This window comes from Protopterus annectens, chromosome 7.part1 (genome assembly GCF_019279795.1).
Source record: "Protopterus annectens isolate FY-2018-M chromosome 7.part1, PAN1.0, whole genome shotgun sequence".
In the NCBI taxonomy this organism is placed as follows: domain Eukaryota; kingdom Metazoa; phylum Chordata; order Ceratodontiformes; family Protopteridae; genus Protopterus; species Protopterus annectens.
In genome coordinates, this window is record NC_056740.1 from 386,277,922 (window position 1) to 386,290,423 (window position 12,502).

At 44.1% G+C, this 12,502-nt stretch overlaps 1 protein-coding gene across 14 annotated transcripts in view; it reads right to left on the minus strand.

The window, feature by feature from the left end:
- MYO5A (myosin VA) overlaps nucleotides 1–12,502 on the minus strand; it is a 4,204,798-nt gene that overhangs the window by 2,587,807 nt on the left and 1,604,489 nt on the right. The window lies entirely within an intron of this gene.

The following is a 12,502-nucleotide window of genomic DNA, read 5'->3' on the forward strand; positions in this document are numbered from 1 at the left end:
ATACAAAATAGAAAAAGACAGTAAAGTAATACAAAATACAAGAAATCAAAAGCAAATTAACCTTTCACTCACAGCAAGCTATGGCAGAGTCTAGGTGAGCTTTTCCAGAAAAGCACAATAAGAAACCTATAATTCAAAATGGAAAGGCCTGATGATGAAACAGGAGGGAGGGGGGTCCCAATAAACAAGGAGAGACTGGGATTTTGGATGCAGACCTTTAAGGAGAACAATAATCGTACAGAATATTACATGCATAAAGTAGCAGAAAATTATTCTAAGCCAACACAGGAATGGGGGAAGGAGATTCTGCTGATAGGGATGACTGTAATTAGGGATACAGGCAATAGCCAAGAGGGAACTGGAATTTACTGGAGAAAAGTAGCAAAGGAACCATTTATTGGGAGCAAATAACTAGAGAGGGAATGGTAACCGAATAAGAAGTTGCCAAGAATTTATTCAAAGTGCAGGTTACAGATTGATATTAATCCTTGATAGGGAAGGCATAGAATAGGCAAAGAAAAAGAAATGGGGAGGGGGGGTCTTAAATGAAAGACCAACACTGGAAGACTTTTTAGTAAAATCTAGAACAGAAGCTGCTTTTTAAAAAAGGAATAATTAGTACAGCATGCAAAATGTTGCATGGTAACTATAAGAATCAATAAGAGGTTAGACAGGATTGGGAAGAGAGATTGTATAAGCAATTCACAAACAGACATTGGGGGGGATATATGTATGCTTCCCAAATACGCAACAAAATCTAGAAGATTTAGGATTTTTGCTTGGAAATGTTTAAATATTTTTATATCCCAAGTAGACTCCAGAGGATATTTCCTCAGGTAGATAGCAAATGTTGAAGGTGTGACAGGGTAGAAAGAGGAAATTGGGAACATTTTCTGGGAGCATAATGAGTTGGCAGACTTTAACAATTCCTTGCAGACTGCTCTACTGGAGACTTTGGGTGAGCAACTTGAAGTAACTAGGAAACTTATTTTTCTGAGCTATGATATGGAATTGGAATTGCCTTGACATAGTAAGGCCTTACCAAGTCTAATTATGGTGGGCGCCAAAAAAAACAATTACTAGCAAATGGAAATCAAGTCTTAACCAACTGTACTAAAAGTAGTGAATATAGTAACTGAGATAAAACAAATGGAATTGGGATCTTTAAAAAAGTATAGCAGCAAATTACATAGGAAAAAATGGGAATTGTGGGAACAATACATACAGGAGAAGAATTAAATTTAAAAGAATGTAGGATTTAAATGAGCTATGTAATATCTGACTGAGTATGAATGGATATATTACAAGTAATGTTTACAATTAGGATTATGTCAATATGGTTTGTGATGTAAAATGCTTGCAGGTGGAATTATGTCAGTATGGTTTGTTTTCATTTATATAAATGTATGATTGCCTATGTCATAAGTAATAATTTAATAAAGATGTTTCTTGTTTAAAAAAAGTTTCAGTTTATGAAGCAAAAGCAGGCATCTTCACACTGTAAACCAAGATCGCTATGGAAGGAACAAATAACCTGTCAGGTGGGTCCAATCACTTCCAAACTACATCCTTGATTATTAATTGACACAGTATTGTACTATCAGGGTCAACACCTGATGCCTTTACAGATTATTTTGAAAAGCTATGTACAGCTGGACAACTTAATCATAACTGAAGTATCTTCATTAGATTTTTTTTCCACATGTATGACATGCATGTGGCAACTTTTGCAGCAGTCTCTCCATACATTAGCCGAAGGCCAGTAAATGCTGAAAATATTCGGTTCCTTTTGAGACATTATTACAGATGGAGTTACATGTTATATAATATATACATCATTCTATTTGCATATTTGGGTATTTACACAACAGGGTTAGGTGCATAAGCTTAACTGTAGCTGTAGATACTGGTCTTCTAATTTTATTTACCTATTATATGTAATTACACACCCTTGTTTACATATATCCCTTTAATTGCATATCTGAGAGCATTTACACAAAGGGGGTAAGGTTCATACTTAATCATGAGTGCAGCTACTGTGACCCAGTTTACTTAACAGTTTTACATGTAATTAAACAAATCTCTATCACACAATTTCCTTTACATAACCAAGTATGTATTTACATAAATGGTAAGATAAGTAGCTTTATTATGGTGCATTAGTTTATTCCTTATGTACTCTTGTCTTTAATGGAACTTTAAGTAAACTATTTATGTTTAAAAGACATAATCAAAAAACATCTGCAAATGTTTTAGTTATCAACAGTGGTGCTATTTTTTCTTACTATATTTTATAGACTTTGGGATTCCTTGTAAAAGGAACTTAACCCAAAAAATTACACAGATTTACCATTCTGTGAAATGCAAGTTGCAAGAAAACAAATCATGTTTCATATAAAAAAATACAACCAAAAGTGTGAACACTGAATCTAAGTGATTGTCACTGTTGATACGACACCCTGACCTCATGTACAAAATTGGAAAAGGAGGGTTGATGCAGACACCGACAGTACCACTATACTAGGTAATGCAGCAGTGTTCTTGATAAGGAACTGGCAAATGCAATAGCAATTATAATGGCTGTCTCACTGGTAAAGAACATAATTTCCCAATTAGTGTTTTATTTAGGTAGGGGATTTATCTTCTTAGACAATGATACAAGTTTAGGAAGGAGCATGGGTTGGTCAGAACGATCAAGTGGGGGGGGGGGGGGTCAAGCACCCAAACACTTATTTTCCTCTCTAATACGTTTGGCAAGACTACTGCTGCTCTGGTATCAAAAGCAGTGTGCCACTCTGAAGAACTAAGATACCTGACTTCCATGTGCCACACTAATAATTACTGCAGTTGTGAATGATTTTCAGTTAATTCCTATCAGCTCCCACATGTTACTTCCATGTTCTCTGTCCTTTATTGCATCTGTACACGTCTCTGTCAGACACACAAAATCATAATCTAATGTTAGAAAGATTACAGATGTAGATAGCAACTTCTTTAGAAAATGCTCATTAGCTTACATAAATAGCACAGTACAAATTTCGTGGTCCTTTGTTTATCCTTTTCCCAGATATTTTCAGCCTCGTTCTGAGCTCAAATGGAAGAAAAGATAAAAACAAATTTTTGAATACAGTCTTCAAATGACCCCAGGGAAGAAGGTAAAGAGGTAAATTAACAGAGACAGGAGCAGTTGTGATGAAGCTGAAATAAAAATCATTAACTTCTGGACAGACTTCTTACCAGTCTATTACTACTTCTCTCCAAACGCAACAACAGGAATGGAGCTTTATAATCAAAACAAAACACTTCAAGGCAGTTACTTAATGGAAGAAGCATTCCGTAAAATGTTATGGCAGCATGGCTGGATCTTACACAACATAATCCCACACCTCATAATATAAAGCAATGACAAATGCTACACAGCCTAGGAACACTCTACCTATTTGACCTGATCAGCTTCTGCAGGTATGTCTGACACTTAACATTCAACTTCAAAGGTACAGTTACAGATTCCTTTAGGTTCATCCTCTGGCCATTTTGCTAAATATTACTTCTACCTCTATAAAAAGTTCTCGCTTTGGGGATAACAGAGTAAGAGCCTTAGGCTGTTTCTACTTTTTTGTAGTACTGTCACATGCACAATGCCAAGAGCCTTGTTAACCACCTTTCTAAATACAGCAACCAAAGAGGTACCCTATTCTGCTTCGATGATTAATCACTTCTACTGTGTACTACAGTCTATGATCTCCTACCACGTTCAAAACTGAAAATGCATTAAGGGAAGTACAGCCCCTATGACATACATACCATTTTGGATTTTTATGATTCTTCTGAAAACTTGAAATATTTAATCATTACAAAAATGCTGGGAAAATCAAAAGCAAGGAAAGAGAAAGAACAACTCAAAGCAGAGAAGCAGACCAATGCACTGCTGAACAGATCAAGTTAATAATTATCTCCAGAACCGAACATGCTGGCTACACCCATCCTAAATAAAACTTGAACATAACAGAATGCTTAATATCTACAACATCACGGCCTATGCTGGCTTTAACAGCATGAGAAAAATACTGTACTACTACTGAAATGCATGTCGTTACAACCGGGCATTCCTGGACTTAAAAAAAAAATATGACAGGGTCCCACGAATGCTGTTGTGGGTGGTCTTGCAGTGGTTCGAAGTCCCAAAAACATTAGGAGAATAAGTACAGGCTATGTACAAGGAACCAGTGACAAGTATGAACAATGTTCAGATACTGCTGTTCCCAAAAGGTGTGGTATTCATCAGGGTTCAAGCTGTTCCCAAGAGGTGTGGTATGCATCAGGGCTCATCTCTCTGTGATGCCACTGCTGTTCATACTGTGATGGACTACATTAGCAAACATTTTGGACGGGACAGATCAACAAAGCTGCTGCAGACATGCATATAGACAAATTAGAAGTTATGTACCTACCATAACGTTCCATGTTAGTTGTCTTCTCTCGCCTTCTTTCTTGCTGGATGGGTTCGGAGCCGATCCTCGGCTCCGACTAGGCACTTGCTTAGCTTGAGAACTCCTTTTACCAGCTCGAGGCAACCTTATATCCCATGATGCAACGCAAGACTACCTCAGATCTCGTTTGGTAGCTATAGAACCCTGCTAATAATACTAATCCCAAAAGGAAGAGCAAACTAGCCTAGAAGAACTAGGCAAAAAGTTCTTAAGATAGACTCTCTAATGAACTAAGGAGAGTGGATCTGATAAAGAGAAATTCTTCAAGATCTGTCCAGGCCAGGGGGAAGGAGGGAGGGACGCAAGAAAGAAGGCGAGAGAAGACAACTAACATGGAACGTTATGGTAGGTACATAACTTCTAAATGTTAAGTTGTCAATCTAGCCTTCATTCTTGCTGGATGGGACCGCGTCCCTAGCACCTGTATCCCGGGTGGCTCAATGGAACAGACTCTTGAGTACTGTGGAACCAAAACTGGCTCTGTCCCTGGAGGCCAAATCTAATTTATAATGAGAGACAAAGGTATGAGGAGTGGCCCAAGTAGCTGCTGCACAAATGGTATCAATGGGTAGCCTATCCTGAAAGGCTGTAGAAGTGGATAGGCTCCTGGTTGAATGTGCCTTCGGTTTTGAGGGTAGTTGCTTACCTCTGAGCGAATACACATAAGAAATGGTGGAAGACAACCATCTGGATAAGGTCACTTTCGACACTGGGAGACCTTTCCTGTTTTCTGCATAGGAAACAAATAATTGATCCGATTTCCTGAATTGTTTAGTTCTATGCAAATAATATCTGAGCTGACGATGGACATCCAAAAAATGAAGTTTTTGTTCAGCTTTGTCCGAATAATTAGGGAAAAAAACTGGTAGATCGATGGATTGATTAATATAGTTTGAGAAACAACTTTGGGCAGAAAAGATGGATTTGTTCTCAAGGATACCCTGTCCTTGTGAAAAACCAAATAAGGGGAACGGATGCAGAGAGCTTGAATTTCAGAAACCCTCCTTGCTGAAGTGACAGCCAGTAAGAATATTGTTTTCCAGGTCAGTAACTTTAAGGAACATGAAGCAGACGGTTCGAAGGGGGGTAAAATCAAGGATGCTAACATCAAATTCAGATCCCATTGTGGAGGAGGATGTTTTATTGGAGGCTTTAGGAGAAAAACTCCTCTCAGAAAAGCTTTGCATAGTCTATGCGACATAATGTTATGATCTTGCAAGCCAACATGATATTTAGAAATTGCCGCCAGTTGAACTTTAACTGTTGATGAAGAAGATCCTGACTGAAAAATTTCAGCCAGAAAATCTAAAACTGAATGCACAGGTGCAGTAAAAGGATCAATGTGCCTGGAGTTTGCCCATAGGGAAAAACATCGCCACTTGCTAGCATAAACCGTTCTAGTGGACGACTTCAAGGAAGCTATCAAGATATCTCTGACAGGATCAGAGATCATCGGAAGCCTGGCTAGGGAAGGAAGTGGAGCAACCAAGCAGTGAGGTTGAGAGAACGAATGGCCCGGTGCTGTTGACCTGATTGGTGGATCAGAAGATCCGGAACTGGGTCCAGATGCCAAGGCTGCACCAGGAGGTGACTATGTACGGTCGGAAACCAAATTTGTCGAGGCCAGTAAGGGGCAATGAGAATCAACTTGGCTCTCAAAACGGTAGCTTTCTGAATGACCTGTGGAATTAAGGGGAAAGGGGGAAAAGCGTACAGAAGTCCCCGGGGCCAATCCTGGGTTAGAGAGTCTCTCAGGGGTTGGCCTGGTAGGGGAAAGAGGGTGAAGAAGTCTGGGCATTTGCTGTTTTGGGGTGTAGCAAAAAGGTCGCAACAAGGGGTGCCCCACTTCAGAAATATCTCGTCCACTACCGATTGATTGAGAGACCACTTTGTGAGGCATGAGAATGGCTCTGCTCAGTCTGTCCGCTAAGAGGTTGGACCTGCCGGGGATGTGCGTTGCTATCAGAAACCGATGAGAGGAGATTGCCCATTGCCAAAGTCTGAGAGCTTCTCGACACAAAGGATAGGACCTGGTCCCGCCCTGTTTGTTGATGTACCAGACTACGGACATGTTGTCCGTTTGAACTGCAATAGTCCCCGAGGGAAGAAAGTCGTTGAGGGCTTGCAACGTTAAAAGCACCGCTCTCATCTCCAGGACATTTATGTGCAGATGGTATTCTGTGGGTTGCCAAGTCCCGTGGACCATCCTGCCCTGATAATGCCCCCCCCCACCCGATCAGAGAGGCATCCATAGTGACTGTGGCAACCGGAGAAGGGGGAACAAATGGTCGGCCCTGATGAAGCAGAGGGGAAGATATCCACCAGGTTAGATGAGTCCTGCACGATTGTGTAACCAAGATTTCGTGCCTCATGGGAAGGTTCTGGAACGACCACTGAGTGAATAACATCCACTGTAGAAGACGCATGTGGAAGCGAGCTAATGGTAGAAGTACAATGGCCGCAGCCATAAGACCTAGAACCTTCAGAACCAATCTGGCTCTGACTTTGTTGCTCAGTAATAAGATCCGAATGTATTTTTGGATGTCCAGAATTCTCTGATCTGTTAGTCTGGCTAACATACTGACGGTGTTTAGTTCTGCGCCTATAAAGGTGATAGATTGGCAAGGCAGCAGAGAAGATTTTTCGAAATTCACCGATATTCCCAACTTTTTGCAAAGCTGCAGAGTGTAGTCTGTGCTCTGAAGAAGCTGATGCTTGGTGGTGGCGGAGAGGAGCCAGTTGTCTAAATAAGGAAACACCTGGAATCCTTGACGTCTCAGATGAGCTGTAACCACTGCCATGCATTTGGTAAACACTCTGGGGGCTGAACTGAGGCCAAAGGGCAGGGCTCTGAATTGATAATGACTGGTCCCCAGCCGAAAGCGGAGAAACCTCCTGGAGCGTCTGTGTATCTTTATGTGATAGTACACATCCTGAAGGTCTATCGAGCACATCCAGCTGTCCTTGCCCAGAAAGAGCAGAATGGACTGAAGCGTGACCATCCGGAATCTTGCCTTCTTGACAAATCTGTTTAGATTGCTCAGGTCTAAAATAGGTCTCCAATCTCCCGTCCTTTTGGGGACCAAAAGGAATCTTGAGTAGACGCCGGATCCTACTTGGTCTGCTGGAACAGTCTGGACGGCCCTTTTTTCTAGGAGCTTTGAAACCTCCTGTTTTGCCAAATCCCTTTGACCGGGTGAGATGTCTGGAAGGGATTGGTGAGGTACGGGATACCTTTTGAAGGGGATTTTGTAACCCTCGGATATGATCGACTGTACCCACATGTCTTGTGAGAGGGAACGCCAGGCTACTGGGTACAGCGATATCCTTCCCCCGACTGCCTCCAAGGGTGGACAGTCGGGCAACACCTCAGGGATGCTGAAAGGGCTTGTCAGGAAGAGACTCCCTGTTACCCTGATTTTGGGGACCCCCCCTGCCTCTAGGGCGGCGTCTATTATTGTTACCCCCCTCTGCCTCTGGGGGTAAACTGACCACGTGTGTCCGGCGCTGCTCCTTGGGCTTTACGGAACCACATCTTTCCTCCTTTCTGACCCTTGGGATAGGGTCTAGAAGGAGTGGAAAAATGGACTCCTACAGCACAAAGAATTTTGCCGTCTTGCTCGCACCTGGTCAAGGTTTCCTTCACCTGAGGTCCGAACAAAGCCGAACCGTCAAAGGGGGTATTGGTGAAGGATGCCTTAAAGGGGTCCGCGAAATTACAAAGCCACATCCAGGCTTGACGTCTGAGAGCCACTCCTGTGCCTGTGGCTCTGCTCGCTCCATCGGCTGCATAGGATATGAGCCGCATGGAGGAGTTGGTCAAAGAATTTAGGATAGCTAGCTGTGAGGCAATCTTGTCTTGAGCCCCAGCAGCTGAAGGATTCTGAACCACTTCACCTAGTTCCTTGAGAATATCTCTCTGAAGTCTGGTGAAATGACAAAGGTAGTTCAGCGAACGCATAGCAAAGGTCGCTGAAGAAAACATCCGCTTACCATACCTATCCATGGTCCTAGAATCTTTGTTAGGAGGATGGACAGGCACGGAAGGATCTGCAAGTTCCTTCTTGGTGGCCGCCACCACCATAGCATCCACAGAGACGCCCTTAGAAAGAAACTGCTTGTCTGAAGGGGCCGTAATAAATTTGGATGGCCTCCTGGGGACAGGTTCCACAGAATCCGGGGCTGCCCACACCTTCCGAGCCACTACCTGCATGAGTGGGTCGAAAGGTGGAGACACCCAGGAGGTGGAGGGTCGGGATCCAAAAGCCTCCAGGTATACCGACTCATCCTCGGAGGGGTCAATGGAAGGCCAGTTCCCCCTCTGTTTGAGGAGTTCAAGGATGTCTGAAAAGGAGACATCCTCAGAGGGGGACCGAGGGGAACCCTCCGACTCATCTAAGTCGGTATCAGATGTTGTAGACTCAGGGGAGTGTGTGTGTTTCCTCTTACACGTCCTCTTACACGGGGGTTCCCCTGCAGGATCAGGAGAAACCTCGGAAGAGGAAGTTATTCCCAATGGGGAAACCTGGGGCGATGGATCCCTGGGCCTGAGAGCAAGAGGCTGGCAAGAGACATCAACAGGCACCGAAGAGGGAGGAGCTAAAGGGATGGACTGTTGACCTGGCTCAGGTGCCAGGACATTCCTCATCACCTCAAAGGCTCCCCTCCCAGGGAGACCAGAATACTCCTGTTCCGAAGAAACAGGAATTCCCGGCTCCACTGAGACAGAAGGCTCCGAGGCCGATGTCGGTGCCGAGCTTACCAAAGCCGAAGCCCCGAGAGGGGGAGCGGGGTCGGACAAGGGTCCGATGCCACTAGCCCCCTCGGAGCCGACAAGGGAAACTCGACGACCGGATCCCTCCAAGGAAGGTCTCATGGAGGAGATCGGAGCCGAAGACGACAGAGCCGAAAGGGGATATATCGGCTTCGGCGCCGACACGGTCACTGTCCCGAGAAGCTCCGGCTCCGAACTCTGGAGGAGAGTCGGAGGAGGAAGTTCAAGGGGAAGAGCAATAGCCGAAGTCTGCTGAGGCGGGCTATGGAGCATTTGGGCTAGTGCCTGTGACTTCAACAGCCTGCTTACCACCCTCTCTAATTCGTGGTCAGACAGCCTGGAAGATCTCTAAGATCGGCTCCGATGACTCCGTTCCGACAAAAGAGGAGACCTCGGAGCCGAGTGAATCGACTCCAAAGAAGGGGACCGAGATCTCTTCTTCGACGAAGTCATCGGAGCCGACGTCCTCTGGGTTCCAGATGGAGCCGAAGACTTTTCGGCTCAGATACTGGATAACACGTCGGCACCAGCCAGAGCCGACAAGGCAACTGGACACTGAGTGTCGGAGCCGGTAGGAACCGACACTACCACATCAGAGGAAGAAAGATCGGCTCCAGCCGGAGCCGATCTCAACTCCAAAGGAGTCGGAGCCACCGGGGAAGGCTTAACCACTGTAGCCTGAACCTTAGGTGGCTTGGAAGGTTTACCCGATCCAGTCTTTGTGGGTGAACCTTCTGGCTTTAATAAGCCACGGAGGATCAACTTGTTCCTCCTCTCCTGCAGGACTCTCTGGCTAAAAGAATGACATATGGCACAGGAGTCCTGCAGGTGTAAAGGCCCCAGGCAGTAAACACAAGAAGTGTGACCGTCTGTCAGAGACATCTTCTGACAGCACGAGTCACACTTCTTGAAGCCTGAGACCTTTCCTTCCCTAGACATAGTCTAAGAAAAACACACACACACACACACTAAAACAGTCACACAATTAATCCCAAAAACACACACACAGACAGGGATTAAGAACAGGGAGGCTTAGGCCTAACTGAAAATTTTTTAACTTTAAAATTTTAACTTTAAAATTTAACCAAAGGGGAAATAGGGTGGGCTGTAGTAAAGAATACACACTATCTAATACTAAGAAGAAAAGGAGAGAAAAAACCCTGAATAAACTGTTTGAAATATCAAACTCACCTGAGCTGGCAAAAAAAGAGACCTCTTCGCAAAGCGGCAAACGAGATCTGAGGTAGTCTCGCCTTGCATCATGGGATATAGGGTTGCCTCGAGCTGGTAAAAGGAGTTCTCAAGCTAAGCAAGTGCCGAGTCGGAGCCGAGGATCGGCTCCGAACCCATCCAGCAAGAATGAAGGCGAGATTGACAACTTAACATCTGGTATTACAGGCACTCTGAACAATAACTTCAGCAAAGGACAGGAATAAGGAATGCAAAACTAAAAGCACACGGGATAAAGCAGAGTACAGATGAGACAGCTGTAATGGCAACAAATGGGAGAAATCAGAAGAATCTGATAAATGAGATAGAAGGGAAAATGGCGGAACAAGTTAATAGCTTCAAGCAACTAGGAAAAGTCAATGAAGACAATGGAAGGATGAGGTCAAAGCTATAATTTATAGGGGCTGATGCCAACTGGTAGTGTGTAAAAGAAGAATACCAAAGAAGCTGAAAAGTCGTCATCATCATTATCTTTCGGTTGTTCCCGTTAGGGGTCACCACAGCAGATCATCTGTTTCCATTTCTTCCTGTCCTCTGCATCTTGCTCTGTCACACCAACCACCTGCATGTCCTCTCTCACCACATCCATAAACCTTATCTTAGGCCTTCCTCTTTTCCTGTCACCTGGTAGCTTCATCCTTAGCATCCTTTTCCCAAAATACTCAGCATCCCTCCTCAGTGCATGTCCAAACCAACGTAATCTTGACTCTCTGGCTTTGTCTCCAAACCTTCCAACCTGGGCTGACCCTCTAATATACTTATTCCTAACCCTATCCACCCTCGTCACACCCAGTGCAAACCTTACATCTTTAACTCTGCCACATCCAGCTCAAACTCCTGCCTTTTTATCAATGCCACTGTCCAACCCATATAACATAGCTGGTCTCACTACCCTCTTGTAGACCTTCCCTTTCACTCTTACTGGTACTCGTCTGTCACAAATCACTCCTGACACTCTTCTCCACCCACTCCATCCTACCTGTACTCTCTACTTCACCTCTCTTTCACACTTACCATTACTCTGAACTACTGATCCCAAGTATTTAAATTCATCTACCTTCGCCACCTCTACTCCTTGCGTCCTTCACCATTCCTCTATCCTCCCTCTCATTCACACACACATATTCTGCCTTAGTCCTGCTGACCTTCATTCCTCTTCTCTCTAGAGCATATCTCCATCTCTCCAGGGTCTCCTCCACCTGTTCCCTACTCTCACTACAGATCACAATGTCATCTGCAAACATTATAGTCCACGAGGACTCCTGTCTGATCTCGTCTGTCAACCTGTCCATCACCATTGCAAGTAAGAAAGGGCTCAGACCTGATCCTTGATGTAATCCCACCTCCACCTTAAACGCATCCGTCACTCCCACCGCAGACCTCATCGCTGTCACACTACCCTCATACATATTCTGTACCACTCTTACATACTTCTCTGACACTCCCGACTTCCTCATACAATACCACAACTCCTCTCTAGGCACCCTGTCATATGCTTTCTAAGTCTACAAAAACACAACGCAACTCCTTCTGACCTTCTCTATACTTCTCCATCAACACTCTCAGAGCAAACATCGCATCTGTAGTGCTCTTTACCAGCATGAAACCATACTGCTGATCACTAATCATCGCATCTCTTCTTAACCTAGCTTCCGCTACTCTTTCCCTTAACTTCATGCTGTGACTGATCAATTTAATCTCTCTGTAGTTACTACAGCTCTGCACATCACCCTTATTCTTAAAAATCAGTACCAAAACACTTTCTCCATTCCTCAGGCATCCTCTCACTTTCCAAAATTTCATTAGATGATCTGGTTAAAAACTCCACTGCCATTTCACCTAAACACCTCCATGCTTCCACAGGTATGTCCTTCTGGACACCAAAGAAGCTGAAAGGTAAGGTGCACAAAACAGTCATGTGACTAGCATTACTGTAGAGTAAAGAAACAGTACAGTTTTGTACCTACCATAAATGTAGATGTTCGAGTGCTCATATAGCTGCAGTCAT